The sequence below is a fragment of the Bufo bufo genome, chromosome 1, assembly GCF_905171765.1.
Source record: "Bufo bufo chromosome 1, aBufBuf1.1, whole genome shotgun sequence".
Classification (NCBI taxonomy): Eukaryota; Metazoa; Chordata; class Amphibia; order Anura; family Bufonidae; genus Bufo; species Bufo bufo.
The window spans coordinates 784,132,445-784,147,121 of record NC_053389.1 but is presented as its reverse complement, the minus strand read 5'-3'; the positions used below and the strand labels follow the sequence as shown (position 1 = coordinate 784,147,121).

The 14,677-nt window shown below is 45.2% G+C and overlaps 4 non-coding genes across 4 annotated transcripts; 2 read left to right on the top strand and 2 right to left on the bottom strand.

Annotated features, from left to right (window-relative positions):
• Window positions 1–336: 336 nt before the first annotated feature.
• Window positions 337–409, bottom strand: TRNAV-CAC. The gene has a single exon. It is a non-coding gene; the product is annotated as a tRNA-Val (tRNA).
• A 2,416-nt stretch (window positions 410–2,825) lies between these two features.
• On the top strand, window positions 2,826–2,898 carry TRNAV-CAC. Its single transcript has one exon. It is a non-coding gene; the product is annotated as a tRNA-Val (tRNA).
• A 5,554-nt stretch (window positions 2,899–8,452) lies between these two features.
• TRNAV-CAC lies at window positions 8,453–8,525 on the bottom strand. Its single transcript has one exon. It is a non-coding gene; the product is annotated as a tRNA-Val (tRNA).
• A 1,997-nt stretch (window positions 8,526–10,522) lies between these two features.
• TRNAV-CAC lies at window positions 10,523–10,595 on the top strand. The gene has a single exon. It is a non-coding gene; the product is annotated as a tRNA-Val (tRNA).
• The last annotated feature ends 4,082 nt before the right edge of the window (window positions 10,596–14,677 follow it).

Below are 14,677 nucleotides of genomic sequence, written 5' to 3'. Positions count from 1 at the left end.
TAAGGCCTGGGCTACACTGCAACTTTTTGTAGCGCGGCTGATTTTAACTATTGAATGACATCTGCAGTTCACAATCAGCCGCGCTACAAAAAGTTGCAGTGTAGCCCAGGACCTTACTTGTTGCAGCAGTGACATCCAAATACAGAACCACGCTGGAGTTCAGTGAGCTCTTTAGAACAAGCCATTCTTATACAAGTGTGTGTAAAGGCAAGGGCTGGATTTTATACACCTGTGGCAATGCAGACACCAGAATTCAATGATAAAGGGAAGTTTTCTAATACTTTTGTCTGTATAGTGAGGATATATAAAAATGTAAAGAACTGATAGCTATAAAAGTGTTTCTGCCCGGTTTTGAACCGGGGACCTTTCGCGTGTGAGGCGAACGTGATAACCACTACACTACAGAAACTTTAGTGATTTGCCAATCTGAGGAATCGTGATTCAGAAATGCCTAAGTTATAGGGGAGCATTTACCATGAGGGAAATATCTCAAGTCAGTTTTGGTTGAGTCAGTGTCGGAGGACTTTGTGCCACATTTACCAATTGTCACACGTTGTTTGCTAAATTTGTCTTATTCTTTTGTCTAATAAAGCTACTCCAGTTTTCCTACTCCACCTTCCTCCTGGAGTGAGATAAAGACATTTTTGGAACTTTTTTTTATAAAAAAAAGTCTCAATGATAATTCTGGAGTGAAACACATTAACATAGCTAACCACGCCCACTTTCCCACCCACATTACAAAACTGGAGTGAGTGGTGTAAAAATGCAAAAAGTGGCAAAGTTTTGCGCGAGTGCAAAAAGTCGCAAAAGCCCTATTTTTGAAACTTTTTAACGCCAGAGTTCTGGAGTGAAGGTATGATAAATCAGGGCCATAGTGTCTACAATTACAAATAGTCAATAATTTCAGAAATTTAGTTCAAGAAGTTGTTTTATTGCAGCCTCCAGGGAGAGGTACAATCTGAGAATGTGGTCCTTGGACTAACCAAGGTTGTGCACCCCTGGTCTATGCAGATTGTATAGGCCCCCCAGAGTGTTTAGCTTGGGCAACACATGGGGGCAATCACACCATTTTATGTATGTAGGATGGTACTTGTTATCTTCACCTCCCCCCATCCCCCCACTCTATACACCCTTGCTTCTTCTCCGATCACAGCCATTCAGGTCCAGTGTGTCCTTGGTGAGGGGTTCCCCTCCCGGCCCTGGATCCTAGAAGCTGAACTGCGCTCTATTGAATCGGGAGGAGCTTAGAGAGATCTACATAGCTTGGCGGAATGACAAATGCTTGTTTGAATGGACTAGTGACTGGTGGGAGTATGTTAAAATCCAGTTTCGTTGTTTCTTTCAGGCCAAGCAACAACAACAGGCGTGTGAGAAGAAGAGGAACTTCAGAGAGCTGCAGCGTCAGCTGGGATCCCTGCAAGACCTTCATCTGTGCGGCTGGAGCGTTAGAGAGGAACTGGAGGAGACCAAAAAGAGCCTGAAAGGGCATTTTGAGGAGGAATCCAAGCAAATCATCTTCCATTCCAAGGTGGAGAACCTGGAGAACGGTGAGAAATGCAACTCGTTCTTTTACAGGAAACTCCACACCGGCCACACGCCCCTGAATGAACTTCGGGACAAGGACGACAACATGCGATCAGGGAAGGAGGAAGTCAAGGGAGTCGTCAAAGACTAGTACAGCGACCATTACTCCATGAAGAACACCGACCTGACAGCCGACGATAAATTCCTGTCAGGTATCACTAACCATCTTGATCCTGCGGGTGTGGAGGCAATGGATGACCCTCTGACGGTGGGGGAGCTTCTCTCTGCCGCTAGATCCTTTAAGTCCGGCAGGACCCCGGGCAGTGACGGTCTTCCAGCGGAGCTCTTTGTAGCGCTGGGGGATCTGATCTGTCCAGACCTGCTGGAACTCTATGAGGAGATGGTGGTGGAGAGTAGAATGCCCCCATCGTTGAGGGAAGGGGAAGAGATGTGATCTGAAAAACTGGCGTCCCATCTCTCTCCTGAACCTGGACTACAAGATCCTCGCCAAGGTACTGACCAACCGGCTGAAGATTGTCATCGGCAGGATTGTCCACCCGGATCAGACCTGCGGCATTCCTGGCCACAGGATCGCAAATTTTCTTGCTCTCATGAGAGACATGGTACAATACATCAAAGACGGCCGTGTACACAAAGCGCTGGTCAGCCTCGATCAGGAGAAGGCCTTTGACCAAGTCTCTCATGAATTCCAGGACCCCGGGCAGTGACTGTCTTCCAGCGGAGCTCTATGTAGCGCTGGGGGATCTTATGAACTGTTTTAAGGATGCTATATGGCTTGCCAGGAACCGGCTCATCCTCAGGAAGGGAGAGAATGTCCGTCCTGGACTGCCGCAGGTTTACCCACAGCCTGTTGCGGGATTACAACATTTTGGACGTCGACGAAGAAGAGGACTAAACCCCTCTCCTTCCCCCTCTCCCCCCTTTTGTGTCTGTCCTTTCAATAAAGCTTGGGGCATGTGATTTCCCCTCCCTACCCCCTCCTTCCCATCCCCCTCCCCTCATCACTGTCTAAATGCTTTGTTGAATGGTATGTGATTAAATAGGAATGCTAGTGTAGCATGAATTGTGATGTATAGTGTAGGTTAGCCTGTGCGTTACATAACAATGCCATGCTATGAAAGACGATTGTAAGTATTAATTAAGTGCTGCTTCGTGGCCTGCGCTGCTTCGCAGCACTAAGTATGTATGTTTGACGATTTTATTGTAATAAAGGTGTTTTCAATAAACAAAAAACTTAGGCCTTTCTGAATCACGATGCCTCATATTGACAAAGCACTTAAGTTTCTGTAGTGTAGTGGTTATCACGTTCGCCTCACACGCGAAAGGTCCCCGGTTCGAAACCGGGCAGAAACATTTTTATATATAAATATCAGTCCTTTAATTTTCATATATCCTCACTTATAGAGACAAAAGTATTAGAAAACATCTAAAAAAAACATTGAATTCAGGTGTTTGCATTTCCACAGGTGTTTAAAATCCAGTGTAATCACTATTTTACACTTTTACATTTTTCACTATACAAAGTAATCACTATTTCACGAGGTATCACTATCTGCCTTAAAAGCAGAGAAATTAAAATTTCAACAATTTCTATTTTTTTTTTAAATGTTCTATAAATATAGAATTTTTTTATTCTAAATAAAGGTAAAACATATTGACTCAAATTTATCACTAACACAAAGAACAAGATGCGAGCGCGTCGAGGGAAAATGCGCGATTTTTCCACGCGAGTGCAAAACATTTTAATGCGTTTTACACACGCGTGAGAAAAATCGGCATGTTTGGTACCCAAACCCGAATTTCCTCACAGAAGTTCGGGTTTGGGTTAGGTGTTGTGTAGATTTTATCATTTTCCCTTATAACATGGTTGATCAACACAGCAACGCAACACAACACAACAACGCAGCCCGGTTTCTCTTCTGTCTTCTTCTTTGCTGTGCAGGAGGAAAAGGACATGTGGTGACGTCACTGCGCTCATCACATGGTCCATCACATGATCCATGGTGTTGATGGATCATGTGATGGACCATGTGATGAGCACAGTGATGTCATCAAAGGTCCTTTACCAAGGTCCTGAAGAAAGAAGTGAAGCCGTGCTGCGCGAACAAGTGGATGAGGTGAGTTAAATTATTAAAAAAAAAATTTTTAACCCCTTTAGCCCTATTTTACTAAGCATTCTGTATTAAGAATGCTATTATTTTCCCTTATAACCACAAAAAAACGCACAAAATAGAGCATGCTGCAAATTTCACGCAACGCACAAGTGATGTGTGAAAATCACTGCTCATGTGCACAGCCCGATAGAAATGAAAGGGTCCGGATTCAGTGAGGGTGCAATGCGTTCACCTCACGCATTGCACCCGCGCGGAATTCTCGCCCGTGTGAAAGAGGCCCAAGTCTTTCCCTAATAACACTTTGCAATCTTCCCAAGTAACCAAGGCATGCAAGGCTCTCAAAAATGTGGTAGGCGCCAGAGGCTACAACCCTTTCCACATGCAGCAAAGTCCAAGTTACCTTTACTGTCCTGCACATGCAATTGCCTGGTTCTAAACAGTCTCTCAAAGTTCTTCTTTCCTTTCAGGGCTTTAGGTAGTTCTTTGCAGCTTCCAGGGGTGGTGTGTCTCCTGGAGTATGCCTCTCACAGCACAGACAGGAGGCAGCATCCTTTCAGCTCGAAAGCTAACTCCAGACTCACTGGCTGATGCTGTCATACTACACTAGACAGCACTTGCCTCGGGACCAGGGCCAGGCTCCTTCTACTGAGTAACGCCTCTTGCACACGAACGTTGTATGCCCGTTGCCGTATCGCGGCCCGCATACGGCGGGTCCGCAATACACGGGCACCGGCCTGTATGCACTTCACAGCACGGATGCGGACCCATTCACTTGAATGGGTCCGCAATCACGGAGATGCGGAACGGAAACATGGATCGGAACCCCATGGAAGCACTGCGTAGTTTCTGTCCGTGCCTCTGCACCGCAAAAAAATAGAACTTGTTCTATTTTTTTGCGGTGTGGACGGATCACGGACCCATTCAAATTGTGGATGCACAATGTTTGTGCGCAAGAGGCCTAAGGCACAATAACTAAGGTGTGTTCCCATGTTCACCTCTTGGAAGCACACAAATGGCATAGCAAAGTACACTAACCCGATTAACCCTTTTAGCAACAAATTAGTCTTAGCAGTGATCTACTGGGTCACTGCATTAGCCATGTTGAGAGAGACCAGGAAATAGAAACCTGCATAGAACCCGGGAAGTGACATAATGGGACTGGCAGGCGATCGGTGAGGTTTTAATGTATTTTTTCTTTTATTTGACCACTTAAAGGGTTTCTGTCACCCCACAAAACTCTTTTTTTTTTTTGGGATAGTTAGATTCCTCATAGCGCGATATAGGAGAATATAATAGTCTTACTTACTTTCATGATTTCACGAATTTTTATAATATGTAAATGAGGGCTCTACCAGCAAGTAGGGCGTCTACTTGCTGGTAGCCGCAGCAGAAATCCGCCCCCTCGCCGTGTTGATTGACAGAGCCAGCCGTGATCTCCTCCTCCGGCCGGCCCTGTCAGTAATTCAAAAATCGCGCGCCTCTGGTCATTCGGCGCAGGCGCTCTGAGATGAGGAGGCTCGTCTCCTCAGAACTCCCTCAGTGCGCCTGCGCCGATGACATCACCGAAAGAGAAGACGTCATCGGCGCAGGCGCACTGAGGGAGTGCTGAGGATACGAGCCTCCTCATCTCAGAGCGCCTGCGCCGAATGACCAGAGGCGCGCGATTTTTGAATTACTGACAGGGCCGGCCGGAGGAGGAGATCACGGCTGGCCCTGTCAATCAACACGGCGAGGGGGCGGATTTCTGCTGCGGCTACCAGCAAGTAGACGCCCTACTTGCTGGTAGAGCCCTCATTTACATATTATAAAACTTCGTTTTATAAAGAATCGGCCGCATGAAAGTAAGTAAGACTATTATATTCTCCTATATCGCGCTATAAGGAATCTAACTATCCAAAAAAAAAAAAAAAAGAGTTTTGTGGGGTGACAGAAACCCTTTAATGACCTCTTGACAGGGGGGGGGGGTGCAGGTCACTGCAGGAACGATGGATTAGTGACTCCTGGAGCGCTCCTGCTCTAAAAAGCTGTTACGAACATCTCTGGGTTATTGTCTAGGCTCCTGCTTAACAGCCAGGGTCGGCAGATGCTCCAATCCCAGCTGTTTACCCTTTGATTCTCCCCTCTATGATCGGGTCAACTGGTTTCCCAGTGACCCCATTGGAGACTGGGGTGCCCTGCGTTAGCCCTGATTACCTACAAGGAATCTCGGGTCTGTCTGCTCAGTAAGGCCAGGTTCACATCACCGTTTCATTTTTCTGATCCGTCAGAAGACCAGGAAAAAAAACTGATCCTGTAAAAAAACAACGTATCCTGAGCATCCGTTATGTACATTTTGCATCCGTCTGCAACGGATCTCAGACAGAAATGGCTCAAATGGATGCAAAACATGCATAAGGGATGCTCAGGATACATTTTTTTTTTTACAGGATCTGTTTTTTCTCCAGGTCTTCTGATGGACCAGAAGAACAGAAAAGAAATAGTGGTGTGAACCCGGCCTAAGCCTTCTGTTAGGGCTCACTAGTGTTGTCCTAAAACCAGCCTGTGAGACGGGTAAGATTCAAATAAAAAGTTGTAAAATAGTAATTCCATAATGTAGTAAAATGTTATAAATAATGTAATAATAATACAAAAAAATCTGGAAAAAAGCCATAATTAAAAATAAAATACATTTTATTATGCACATATTAAGTAAAAATAAAAAAACTGTACACACAGAGGTCTTCGATTCCCCCCTATGCTGCCGTAAGAGGCCTCCGCGGGGCAACCACGACAAGAATGGATCTGCAAAAACTCTTGGCCGCCTGAGCTGTGGGAGCTGGTTTTGGCCGCAGTGTTGAAATCCGCACCCAAAATCCTCCATGTGAACCTATCCTTACAGATCCAGAAAAGCATTCCAGAGAGTGGAGGCTGCACGGCAGAAGGATCTGGCTCCAAATGTTTTATGGTGGTTCCTGGGTGTGGAGCGTTTGAGGGGACGGCAAGGACTGTAGGGCTGCAGTTCTTTTAGGTAGCTGGTGCCTATGTTGTTTACGGCTTCAAAGGTCTGCAAGCAAATTTTAAAAGTAATTGGGGGTCATTTTCTGAACATTTTTATGGCAGATTGTGGAGCACAAATGTTGCAGGACTGCCTTTTGCGACTATTTGAATACCTATGCTACAAAATCTTACCACACAGATGTTTTTGCACCACGTTTGACGTGTAGGAGGATTGAAGGGGAGGCGGGGGCGTGCTGGGGACGGGACTTCAGCCTGACAAATTTACCAACTTTTAGGCCTGGAAACAGGGTGGCCATATAGATCTTCAGATTGAGAACTTGCACCCCTTGACCGAGTTTGGGAGGATTACAAAACTTATCTGTAAAAAGAAACTCAGAGGGGAACTTTATGCTATTTGACCCCCCCCCCCCCCCCCTCCTTCCTCAACCCATACACAGCCTTGGGAAAGCCGCCTATGAGACACGTGTGTGATAAAAACTGTGTCTACCTTTGCCAGCACGTGCATTTGGAAACTGCTGAAATTTCCAGTAAAACGGTCCATCTGTTACCTGCAAAACCAGACTTGCATGCACCAACCCCCCAAACTCACTGACACTAAGGGCACCTGATCCACCATCAGGCCGGAGGTCTCCTTCAAAACAATAGTGTGCCCTCCCATCACTGTATGGCCAAGGGAAGGCCAGAGTGAGGACTGCCACCATGAGTACAAGTATCACCATTATTTTCGCTACTACCACTCCCATCCTTTCTCTGTCCCCTCCTACTCTCTCTGCAGTTTTTTTTGTATCTCAGACCTCTACCTTACAGCGGACCCAGGTATGTGGACTTTTACAAAACGCACTTGAATACCCCTGCTTTGTAGTGAAGGCAGGGGCTGGATTTTATGCACCTGTGGCAATGCGAACACCTGAATTCAATTTCTTTTGAAATGTTTAATATTTTTGTCTGTACAGCGAGGATATATGAAAAGTGAAGGACTGATATCTATATATAAAAGTGTTTGGTTTTGAACTGGGAACCTTTTGTGTGTGAGGTGAATGCGATAACCACTACACTACAGAAACCTAATTGCCTTACCAACCTGAGGCACTGTGGTTCACAAATGATATTACAAATAGTCAATAATTTCCAAAATGTAGTTGAGGAAGTTGTTATATTGCAGCCTCTGGGGAGCAGTACAATCTGAGAACGTGGTCCTTGGCTGTGCCCCCCTGGTCTATGGAGATTGTGTATATACAACCACACACTGATCAGCCATAACAGTAAAACCATGTGAAGTAACGGAGAGTTGCAGTAGCTGTGGTGTCTGTTATGAGGTTCTACAGCAGCTGAGGTGTGTATTAGGAGGTTCTGCAGCAGCTGAGGTGTGTATTAGGAGGTTCTGCAGCAGCTGAGGTGTGTATCATTAGGATGAGGTAGGTTTTGTTTAGGGGGAAGGGACGGAGAAGAAATCTCAAGAAGTAAGGCCTGGGCTACACTGCAACTTTTTGTAGCGCGGCTGATTTTAACTATTGAATGACATCTGCAGTTCACAATCAGCCGCGCTACAAAAAGTTGCAGTGTAGCCCAGGCCTTACTTGTTGCAGCAGTGACATCCAAATACAGAACCACGCTGGAGTTCAGTGAGCTCTTTAGAACAAGCCATTCTTATACAAGTGTGTGTAAAGGCAAGGGCTGGATTTTATACACCTATGGCAATGCAGACACCAGAATTCAATGATAAAGGGAAGTTTTCTAATACTTTTGTCTGTATAGTGAGGATATATAAAAATGTAAAGAACTGATAGCTATAAAAGTGTTTCTGCCCGGTTTCGAACCGGGGACCTTTCGCGTGTGAGGCGAACGTGATAACCACTACACTACAGAAACTTTAGTGATTTGCCAATCTGAGGCATCGTGATTCAGAAATGCCTAAGTTATAGGGGAGCATTTACCATGAGGGAAATATCTCAAGTCAGTTTTGGTTGAGTCAGTGTCGGAGGACTTTGTGCCACATTTACCAAATGTCACACGTTGTTTGATAAATTTGTCTTATTCTTTTGTCTAATAAAGCTACTCCAGTTTTCCTACTCCACCTTCCTCCTGGAGTAAGATTAAGACATTTTTGGAACTTCAAAAAAAAAAAAAGTCTCAATGATAATTCTGGAGTGAAACACATTAACATAGCTAACCACGCCCACTTTCCCACCCACATTACAAAACTGGAGTGAGTGGTGTAAAAATGCAAAAAGTGGCAAAGTTTTACGCCAGTGCAAAAAGTCGCAAAAGCCCTATTTTTGCAACTTTTTAACGCTAGAGTTTTGGAGTGAAGGTATGATAAATCAGGGCTATAGTGTCTACAATTACAAATTGTTAATAATTTATGAAATTTTGTTCAAGAAGTTGTTTTATTGCAGCCTCCAGGGAGAAGTACAATCTGAGAATGTGGTCCTTGGACTAACCAAGGTTGTGCACCCGTGGTCTATGCAGATTGTATAGGCCCCCCAGAGTGTTTAGCTTGGGAAACACATGGGGGTAATCACACCATTTTATATATGTAGGATGGTACTTGTTATCTCCACCTCACCCCCCCCCTCCCTACTCTATAAACCCTTGCTTCTTCTCCGATCACAGCCATTAAGGTCCAGTGTGTCCTTGGTGACAGGTTCCCCTCCCGGCCCTGGATTCTGAACTGCGCTCTATTGAATCGGGAGGAGCTTAGAGAGATCTACATAGCTTGGCGGAATGACAAATGCTTGTTTGAACGAACTAGTGACTGGTAGGAGTATGTTAAAGTCCAGTTTCGTTGTCTTTCAGGCCAAGCAACAACAACAGGCGTGTGAGAAGAAGAGGAACTTCAGAGAGCTGCAGCGTCAGCTGGGATCCCTGCAAGACCTTCATCTGTGCGGCTGGAGCGTTAGAGAGGAACTGGAGGAGACCAAAAAGAGCCTGAAAAGGCATTTTGTGGAGGAATCCAAGCAAATCATCTTCCATTCCAAGGTGGAGAACCTGGAGAACGGTGAGAAATGCAACTCGTTCTTTTACAGGAAACTCCACACCGGCCACACGCCCCTGAACGAACTTCGGGATAAGGACGACAACATGCGATCAGGGAAGGAGGAAGTGAAGGGAGTCGTCAAAGACTAGTACAGCGACCATTACTCCATGAAGAACACCGACCTGACAGCCGAAGATAAATTCCTGTCAGGTATCACTAACCATCTTGATCCTGCAGGTGTGGAGGCAATAGATGACCCTCTGACCGTGGGGGAGCTTCTCTCGGCCGCTAGATCCGGCAGGACCCCGGGCAGTGACGGTCTTCCAGCGGAGCTCTATGTAGCGCTGGGGGATCTTATGAAATGTTTTAAGGATGCTATATGGCTTGCCAGGAACTGACTCATCCTCAGGAGGGAGAGCATGTCCGTCCTGGACTGCCGCAGGTTTACCCACAGCCTGTTGCGGGATTACAACATTTTGGACGTCGACGAAGAAGAGAACTAAACCCCTCTCCTTCCCCCTCTCCCCCCTTTTGTGTCTGTCCTTTCAATAAAGCTTGGGGCATGTGATTTCCCCTTCCTACCCCCTCCTTCCCATCCCCCTCCCCTCATCACTGTCTAAATGCTTTGTTGAATGGTATGTGATTGAACAGGAATGCTAGTGTAGCATGCATTGTGATGTATAGTGTAGGATAGCCTGTGCGTTACATAACAATGCATGCTATGAAAGACGATTGTAAGTATTTATTAAGTGCTGCCTCGTGGCCTGCGCTGCTTCGCAGCACTAAGTATGTATGTTTGACGATTTTATTGTAATAAAGGTGTTTTCAATAAAAAAAAAGAACTTAGGCCTTTCTGAATCACGATGCCTCATATTGGCAAAGCACTTAAGTTTCTGTAGTGTAGTGGTTATCACGTTCGCCTCACACGCGAAAGGTCCCCAGTTCGAAACCGGGCAGAAACATTTTTATAAATAAATATCAGTCCTTTAATTTTCATATATCCTCACTTATTGAGACAAAAGTATTAGAAAACATCTAAAAAAAACATTGAATTCAGGTGTTCGCATTTCCACAGGTGTTTAAAATCCAGTGTAATCACTATTTTACACTTTTACATTTTTCACTATACAAAGTAATCACTATTTCACGAGGTATCACTATCTGCCTTAAAAGCAGAAAAAAATTCAAATTTCAAAAATTTCGTTTTTTTTGGGAGGGGGGGGCGGAGCTAACCGCGATCCGGGATGGACGTCTGATCCCAGAGCTCCTCACAGACGCTGCTACAGCTTCGGTATAGCGGGTGTTTTACCCCCCTAAGATGGTGAAGACAAACAAAGAAAGAAGCAACACTGCACAGGGCACTCAAAAATCGTGCCATACACAATCTGAGATGGATCGCTTTCTGAAAAAACTGAGTTATTCGCCGGCACACAAATCCAAGATGGCGCTAGAGGGTGCCAGAGCCGCCGCGCCGCCTGAAGATTCAGATGGAGAGAGCTCCTGCGCAATGTCGGAGGGACCTGAGCCTGCGGACCTACCTTTATCCAGGGCCTTCTTCAAGAAGACACTCTACAAAGCGCTGCAGCCCCTGCACAAAGACATTTCTGACATAAAGACGGAGGTAAAGCAGATTGGGGGCCGCGTTATGGCGCTAGAAGAGACGCAAGCGGCTATTACTAGCCACGGGAGGCCGTGAGAAAGGTCCTACAGGACCATAATACCTATCTTACCTCAACACTTCTCCACCTGGAAGACCAGGAAAACAGAAGTAGGCGGAAGAATGTCCGCATAAGAGGGGTCCCAGAAGATGTTCCTCCTGGTGAAATCGCGACCGCGGTAACCGCCATATTTGCTTCATTAATAGGGGAAGAGAAGGCCGCACAGATTGTGATTGAGAGGGCTCACAGAGCCCTGAGGCCTAAGCCACCTGAGAATGGTCCCCCTAGAGACATTATATGCGGCTTGTTGAACTTTCTAGACACTGCCTCCATTTTAAGAGCTGCTAGAGAAGCCAAGAACATCTCCTATAATGGGGCTCGTATTCAATTCTTCCAGGACCTAGCGTCCAGCACACTGGCAAAACGCAGAGCTCTGAAACCAGTTACAGATGCACTGCGTTCTCATAAGCTGCCAGTAAGATGGCTATTTCCATTTGGCCTTGCAACTTCTAAAGCAGGACAGCAGATCATCATCAGAACACCACAGGACTTAGCAACTGCCTGGGACAAGCTGGGTATTGATCCTGTAGAGGTACAGTCATGGATGTCGGTGCCAGAAGATCTGGGTTTACCTGACCTGCCTGAGATTCCAACATGGCAGGTAGTTAAGAAGCCATAATCGCCCAAGAACAGAAAGATCACCTGAAAATATCTGAGAACTATTCAGTTATATCCACATTTCTTCCTCATTAGTTCTCTACACGCGCCCTAGTATACCATCAGAGAGGGCACGTGTATGTTTACTGGAAGTCGTCAGATGATCTATATTGTTATCTTTCAAGGTTATATGTTCATATTGTTATGTTGATACTAACCAACCACTGTATAGTGGAGAGGTAACTAAAACATACATGTCTAAATTTTCATGTCACTTCTGACCGAAGATGTTTAGAGCAGTTAATATTGCTTTCTCACCACCTTAGGTTCATATTTTATTGTATTTTATTTAATTTGCTATTTGTAGTCACCCGTTACACAATAAGGTGTAAATTATGCTGTTTGTGTAAAAGCAGCAGGTCTTGATGTCAAAGGCTTTCCTCCCTTCCATGCAGGGGTGGGGTGTTGCACTGGGCCGAGCTCGCCCTCCCTGCCCACTAGGTGGGGTGGGCGGGGTTGGTCCGGGTGGAACGCACCCACCTCCATTATTATTATTGATAATATCAGTAATTGTTTACTACTCCTTGTTCAATATTAGGTTTACTGTACAAATCAGTTTTCCCCAGTTCTTTACCCATGCAAGGCTCTTGATGGTTCAAAACCCTCACTTCCACACGTAAGTTATGGCTAATCTAAATATATTGTCACATAATGTGAATGGACTCAATAGCCCTCAAAAAAGAAGACAGATTTTTAATTTGTTGCTTAAACAGAAAGCTGACATTGTCCTTTGGCAGGAGACTCACTTCCGTCATGGTCATATCCCCTCATTGTCCACAGCAAAATATGCACAGTGGTTCCATGCAACTTACTCATCTGCCTCTAGAGGCGTTTCTATTGCTATCAGCTCGTCAATCCCATTTAAATTGTCCAAGTCCTTTATTGACCCAGAAGGGCGTTTACTCATCATTTAAGGCACTATTTTTAATTGTAAGATTACCATAGCTAACATATATGCCCCGAACGCGGGTCAGGTTCCCTGGTTAATAAAGACACTCAGGAAAATTAAAGAATTTTCGGAAGGTATGCTAGAAGTAGGGGGGGACCTGAATGTCTCTCTTGACATTACTACCCCAAGATCCAATAATATTACTAAGAAACAAATGGGGAAATTGATGATGGCATTGGCGGAAGTGCGTCTGATAGATATATGGAGGACCATTCATCCATCAGAGACAGATTTCACTTATTTTTCCCATGTTCACAACTCGTACAGTCGGATAGACTACCTCTTCCTGCCAGACACATATATTACATGTGTGAGAGGGGCGGAGATAGGGAACATAGTAATTTCAGATCATGCTCCTGTTACAATGTCACTTTCTCTACAGGAACTTCCACATAAAGCCTGGTCGTGGAGGTTAAATACCACACTCCTGGAAACACAATCATATGTGGACTCACTGACAGACAAATTGGAAAGCTATTTTAAAACAAATGCTACACCAGACACTTCCACCCCGATGCTTTGGGAAGCCCATAAGGCCTACATAAGGGGAGAAGTGATAGCACTGGGCTCTCATGTTAAAAAGAAATCCACAAAGGAACTGATGTCTCTACTCTCCCAGATTCAAACCCAAGAAAAATTGCACAAGGTATCAAATTCTGATATTCACAAAGACGCCTTAGTCACACTTAGACGTAAAGTTAAAGACCTTCTTAATATCAAAGGGGCTAGGTCCTTACTGTATTTGAAAAGTTGAATATATGAACATGGGGACAAGGGGAAAAAAATGATGTCCTATTTAAGTAAAAAAAGAAGAGAAAAAACCTTTGTCTCCTCAATAAAATCTGGACCTACTCTGAAAGTAACTTCGACCCCTCTCATAGCTAAATCCTTCCAGTCATTCTACTCGCAACTATACAATCTCCCATCAAAGTTTTATACAAAATCACAGATCTTTTTATTGGTACAAAATTAGAGTTGTGACCACTGGCCACACAGACATTTAAGAACACTTAAAATGCCATACAGACCGCAGATATGTAGTAGTTACAATGATAATGCGTAAAGTGCAAGTGCTAAAAAACTTTACAGCCAAGAGATTGGTCAGTGCCAGACACCAAGTTAAGTCCTGTCTATACTATATAGCAAACGGTAAATATTGGACCATAAACTAAAAGGACCTATTACTTACATCAGTGACTCTAAACAAATAATGACATGAATGAGAAAGCATACTGACCACAATCTCTACCACGGCACTGACAGTCTGTGCCCCGACGCGCGTTTCGCCGTCAGCTTTTTCAAGGGGTAATGACAAACAGCTTCCTAACCGGGTATATATGGTCCACATAGTGGGCGGACACACTTTCACCTAACCTATAGATGAAGGGCACACTGATAAGGAGGCAGGTTCCACAGCATTCCTCACCTGCATAGTATGTTATGCTCGTCTCGTGTGTTATGGCGCACGAACCGCCGCACACCGCCAATGCCCACGTGACCGGCCGTCGCAATGACGCAGGACGGCTACGCTCACCAGAGCACAGGACGTCCTACGTCAGAGCCAGGGCCGCGTCAGTGCGCCCGCGGCTGCGCAGATGGACGTGCGCACTACGAGCTCCATGCAGGTTAAGGGCAAAACACTGTCTTGAATCTATTACTCCAACAGTGCGCTCTCCGTCCTAAAACATATATACGTATGGGGTTATGTGGTTTTCCTTAT